The sequence below is a fragment of the Eschrichtius robustus genome, chromosome 19 (assembly GCF_028021215.1).
Source record: "Eschrichtius robustus isolate mEscRob2 chromosome 19, mEscRob2.pri, whole genome shotgun sequence".
Lineage (NCBI taxonomy): Eukaryota > Metazoa > Chordata > Mammalia > Artiodactyla > Eschrichtiidae > Eschrichtius > Eschrichtius robustus.
The window spans coordinates 69364721-69370829 of record NC_090842.1 but is presented as its reverse complement, the minus strand read 5'-3'; positions in this window follow the sequence as shown (position 1 = coordinate 69370829).

The window sequence follows — 6109 nt, the reverse complement described above, 5'->3', positions numbered from 1 at the left end:
AGGACTATGAAATTTTACTGTCCACAATCTGCCCAGATCACTGATATCTTACAGCCCCATGAAACTGCCTCATGGCAGGCAGAGAGAAACTGCAGAACTGGTGTTTCTTCTAGTGAGGAAAATGGATCTAAAATGGGGCTAGGAGCTGAGACAGGAGCTGAGACAGGCTAGGAGCTGGACGTATTGACCAAGAGAACCAAGCAGAGAAGATCAGGAGAACCCAATTCAGATGGATAAATGGGGTGGATTGGGGGAGTTCATGGATTTGAGAATCAGGTGATATCTAAGAGGTCACGTCTTAGGTGTTGTAGAAAACTAGCACATCAGAGACTGTGACAGGAGGGGACTTCCCTGGTGACGCAGTGGATAAGACTCCGAGTTCCCAAAGCTGGGGGCCCCAGGTTTGATCCCTGGTCAGAGAACTAGATCCCACGTGCATGCCACAACTAAGGAGCCCTCCTGCTACAACTAAGACCCAGCACAACCAAATAAATAAATAAATATTTTTTAAAAAATAGAGGCTGAGACAGGAGAACAGAGTCACTGAACATATTACATAATTGGAAGAACATTTAAGAGTGACAATGAACTCCAGCCTGTGCCCTCTGTGGATTTGTAGATGATGTTTCTCCCTCTAAAGCCATGTTTGTCCCCTTCTAGGTAGTCGTTTAACTCATACAAGTCTTTTACCATCTCACACATCCCCTCTGGCCCCTTCTTCCAGCAGTTTCGTTCGCCTGCATTGTGGAATCCATCCCCAGGTGTCATGTGCTCCCCAGACTCTCCTTTAAAAAAGAAGAGTCCTTCTCAGACCTCAAGTTCCTCCCCACAAAGGCCTTCTGGCAACTCGCTTCCCACCCATGAGTGTTTAGTATGGATGGCACCACCACCACCGGGACACCCCTGACACTGCCACTGATGTCATCTCAAATGCATCCCTGGCTCTCACTGCCACACTCATGATTCATTTCCAAGGTCCTGTCAGTTTTCCTTCTAAACACCACCTTAGGGTCCCCCCGCCACTCAGTACACCCAGACAGAGCTGTCACCTGGTAACCTCCATCACTATTTTGGAAGTTGGAAGAGACACTGAAGGACTGAGAATCTCCACTGTGGCCCTCATATGCTGGGGTCCCTGTGGTTCTTCCTCACTCCCCCTAACAGGTGACCTTGGTAATGACCGCACCTCCCACCCTTCTAGGTGAAATGCAAATCAATGACTGACTGTGACACTAATCCCCAAGAACATGCCCTTGTCGTCCTCCTAGGGAACACACTTGATCAACCATTCCTGAAAACAGCTCAATGTTCCCTCCTGTAAAACTCATGAAAATCTGCTCTCCTGCTCAGATCAAACCACTGCTCACATTTTAAACTCTGGGCTGTGCAGGGATGTACATCAGGCTCCCGATCTGGATTCCCATCAGCCCGTCACCAAACTTGCAGTGATGGGGTGTATGTAGGGGACAGGTGTGTTCTCCTCAGGCCAGGCTGTGCTGGCCTCATCTCACTTGGTCCATGGGAACTGTGCAATTGTGCGTGGCCCACACATGACCATTGGGCGTCCCTATCACATGTCTGTCCAATTTCCATGGAGACTGAGGTGGTAATAGTGCCTCCATGCACCTCACAGGTGCCTGGTGTGCTTTACATATGCCAGTGTGTGTGGTCCATGTTTGCCATACATCTTTTCTATTGTGGATGTGGTATGTGCAAGTCTGCCTCCAGGCTGGGCTGAGGGGCATCAGCATTCCATACCTGTTACACTTGTGTCCCTAGAGTGTTTGTGGGGCACCCTCAAGTTGTGCCCCACACACCTAACCCACTGTGTTCCACAGATGTGTGTTGCAGATCTCTGGGCTGTGATGCAGTGTCCCCACCTACTGCATACCTGGCACATATGGGCTGCACGAAGTGTGGAAGCAAAAGACACACTGTATTTCCAGGTCTGTCACCATCACAAAATTGTCCATCTGTAAAAGACCTCAGGCACCCACCTCATCAATATCTAGTATACTAAAGGGGAAATATGGGGGAAGGGTGAACATACTAAACAGAACCAGAAAGTTGAGATATAATTGACATACATTATATTACTTTCAGGTGTACAACAGGATGATTAGATATTTGTATGACAGGGATTTTGTGAATTTAGTGAAATCCCACATTTTGTTGACTGGGATTCCAGTAGCATTTGGGATTACTCTGGTGAATGTATTCATTGGTGAAGTTGAGTTAGCAGAAATTCCAAAAGGCTATATCCCTGAACGCTTGGAATATTTTAAGTAGCCTGTATCAAGATGGATTGCCCATACTTCCTTTGATGATCCTGAAAAGAATTATGAAAAAACAACTGTTACCCTTCAAACTGAAGCCAAAAAAGGCTGAATTACAGTTAAAAGAGCTGAAAGTATCAAGACTGTGCCAAATGATCAGTTATGAGTTCTTACATTTTAGAAATGCATTCTGAAGAGGTTATACATTGATATATCTGGGATTATTAAGTAATATAACCCACTAGTGTACATGGAGATAAAGAATACCATGAAATGATATATACCATGATCAAGATTGGGAGAGGGTTCATGGGATTTCATAACAGTCTTTTCCATTTATGGATATATTTGAAAATAGCCATGACAAATGGTAGACTATGTGCTTATAATTTGACATATTGAGAAACAAATTGAAATGGGCAGGAGAAAACTTGGTTTCAGGGATGCAAGCATGTATGGAAATATCAAAATGTACATTTTAAATATGTACAGTTTAATTATATATATCACGTGCGTGTGTGTATACATTTTGGCCACACCACGCAGCTTGTGGGATCTTAGTTCCCTGACCAGGGATTGAACCTGGGCCCACGGCAGTGAAAGCACCGAGTCCTAACGATTGGACCACCAGGGAATTCCCAAAGTTAATTGTATTTAAATCAAACTGCTTTTAAAAAGCAAATATTTAAAACTTGCCACTTTCTAATCATTTTGACTCTTTTGTTATTGTCTGTTTTTGAGGTTATTTGTGGCTACTGTATCAGTATGTTGGAAACAGAATTAATAGTGTGCTACTGGGGTTTCCCTGGTGGCGCAGTGGTTAAGAATCCACCTGCCAACGCAGGGGACATGGGTTCAAGCCCTGGTCCGGGAAGACCCCACATGCCGCAGAGCAACTAAGCCCATGAGACACAGCTACTGAGCCTGCACTCTAGAGCCCGTGAGCCACAACTACTGAGCTCCCGTGCCACAACTACTGAAGCCCACGTGCCTAGAGCCCATGCTCCGCAACAAGAGAAGCCACCTCGATGAGAAGCCCACACACCGCAACGAAGAATAGTCCCCGCTCACTGCAACTACAGAAAGCCCACGCACAGCAATGAAGACCCAAAGTGGCCAAAAATAATAAAATAAAAAAATTAAAAAATTAAAAAAAAATAGTGTGCTACTGCAATATCTTACCAACTTCATGTTCAGTGACACCATTTTGGCAGTTTGAAATTGACCATGACAAGAAAAAAAAAAAAAGAAATTGACCATAACAGGAGTATTTACACCAGGGAAATCAGCACAAAGACTACAAACCTAGGCATGATTTAATTTATTATTGAATACTGAGTCTTAAGAATGTAGTGGAGAATATGTTAATAGTGCAGGTTAAACAAAAAAATATATGGTGCATGTGGGCTTTCAGTTGTGCATAGGGCAACAAATTGAGGAAAAATAATTTCCTTCCAGTATTCAAAAATGATTGTTCCATAAGGCAGAGAGGTCACATCATTGAAGAATGAGTGAAATTCCAACATAAGTCTTTGTTGTTACACTGTCTTATTTGTTAAAATAATAAATAAATTACATAAAAAGAAAGTAGTCAAAAGTTAGTCTTTTTACCAAAGAAGATAGAGGGCAAACAAATGCATGAAAAAACGCTCAAAATCATGAATTCTTAGGAAAATGGAATTAAAACCAAAGAGAGTTAAAACTACACACTTATTTCAAGGGCTAAAATTTTAAAACATTGACCGTATCAAGTGTTGGCTACCTTGTAGAGGAACTGCAATTCTCATACACTGTTGATGGGAAGACAAAAGGGAACAACCACTTTAGATCACTGTTTGGCATATCTTAAAATGTTAAAACATCTACCTACACTGCAACAGTCTGAGTTATTAACACATGGGAAATAAGACATATATCCATATAAAGAACTGAATGCAATTATTTAAAGCAGCTTTATTTATAATACCCCAAACCTGGAAATAATCCAATGTCCATAAGCAGATGAATGGATAAACAAAGACGTTATCCATAGAAGACTACTCAGCAATAAAAAGAATTAACTACTAATATAAGTATCATTGTTGAATTAAAAAATAATTGTGCAGCATGAAGTAAATCAGTTTTTAAAAAAGAGTATACATCTTATGATGCCTATTTAAAATTATAGAAAATACAAACTAACCTATTGTAAAGGAAAGTGAATCAATGAATCAATGATGGTCTGTAGGGCTGAGGAGAGTAGGAAATGAGTTTCCAAAAGGGCATGAGGTAAATATGTGATACATAAATTTACTTTCATGATTGTAATGATGGTTTCACAGCTTTACATGTATGTCAAAGCTTATCAAATTGTACCCATTAGGTAAGTGCACTTTGTTGCACATCAACTATACAAACCCATGTTGTTCAAGGGTTACCTTAACCTTTGTTAAATCTTAGGAAAGCCTTAAAAAGTGGTTCCAAATAAAAGCGTAGATGTCCCACTTCTCTTGGAAAATTAGGTTGGCAACCCTGTATGGTCTCTACCATCTCTCTCCTTATGCCCTGGGAAGTGTAGCCTTGCCTCGGTGGCAGCCAATATTGGCGAGCAATGAAGGTTGCTGCCATTTGAATCAACAGAACTGCTCGCTGGGTCACAAAAGACACATCCTTGGACTACAGGACTGCCCTTCTCTCTATCCTTGTTTTCCCACCAGTAGAGCAATGCCCTTGAGGGAACAGCCCAGAAAGGCTATAGGAATCCACAAACCTCAGCTACAGGAAATACAGTTATGGAGATCCTGAGAATTTCTCTACACACTGATCACACAGGACATAGTCACTGAAGCATTTGTGGATGAACTTTTAGAAGAGGAACATTCCATCTAATTTACTGCAGTTCCTCAACTCCCTATTAATCCAGTGTTTCTGCACCAACAAAACCAACCCCCCGAAAACCAAGTCCCCTTGGTAAATTTATGATTAACATCTCTACCCAAAACTGTATTCCTTTTCTTGTCCTGACCCTGTTCCCCTCAGGATTGAGGAGTATCAAATAAAAGCAGGACCCTGCAGGCCCTCCTGGGTACAAAAGCCCCTCCATGTGTCCCTTGTTTGTTAGTAGAAAGAGGTTTTAGTCTCCAAGGTCTTCCCTGAGTTCCAAAGAGCAGACTCAAGCAGTTCCTCATTAGGGAAGTGAGGGAATACAGAAACAAAGGAAAAGCAGTCAAGGAAGGAAAGTAATGACAGCTTAAACAACAGTTCAGCAATAAATCAGAGTCCTTGTTCCTCCTCAAATGATACATATAACAACAATCTGACACATATCTTTGTGCTGTTCAGCAGAAACCAAGACCCCCACCCAGGTGGAAGATGGTGACTACATGCTGTCCACAAGCACATAGACCCCAGACTGGTTGGAACTAGCAGGTTGATGATTAAGATAACTAAAACATCACCCTGTTACCTCAATACTAAGAAATCAGAAGAAAGTCCACGAGCTGCAACACTCAAACCAAATGTTGCCTTTAAAAACCCTTCCTTGGACGTGGATGGATCTAGAGACTGTCATACAGAGTGAAGTAAGTCAGAAAGAGAAAAACAAATATCGTATATTAACGCATGTATGTGGAACCTAGAAAAATGGTACAGATGAACCGGGTTGCAGGGCAGAAGTTGAGACACAGATGTAGAGAACAAACGTATGGACACCAAGGGGGGAAAACTGCGGTGGCGTGGGGAGGATGGTGTGCTGAATTGGGTGATTGGGATTGACATGTATTCAGTGATGTGTATAAAATTGATGACTGATTAAAAAAACAATTATAAAATAAAATAAAGAAAACATATTAAAA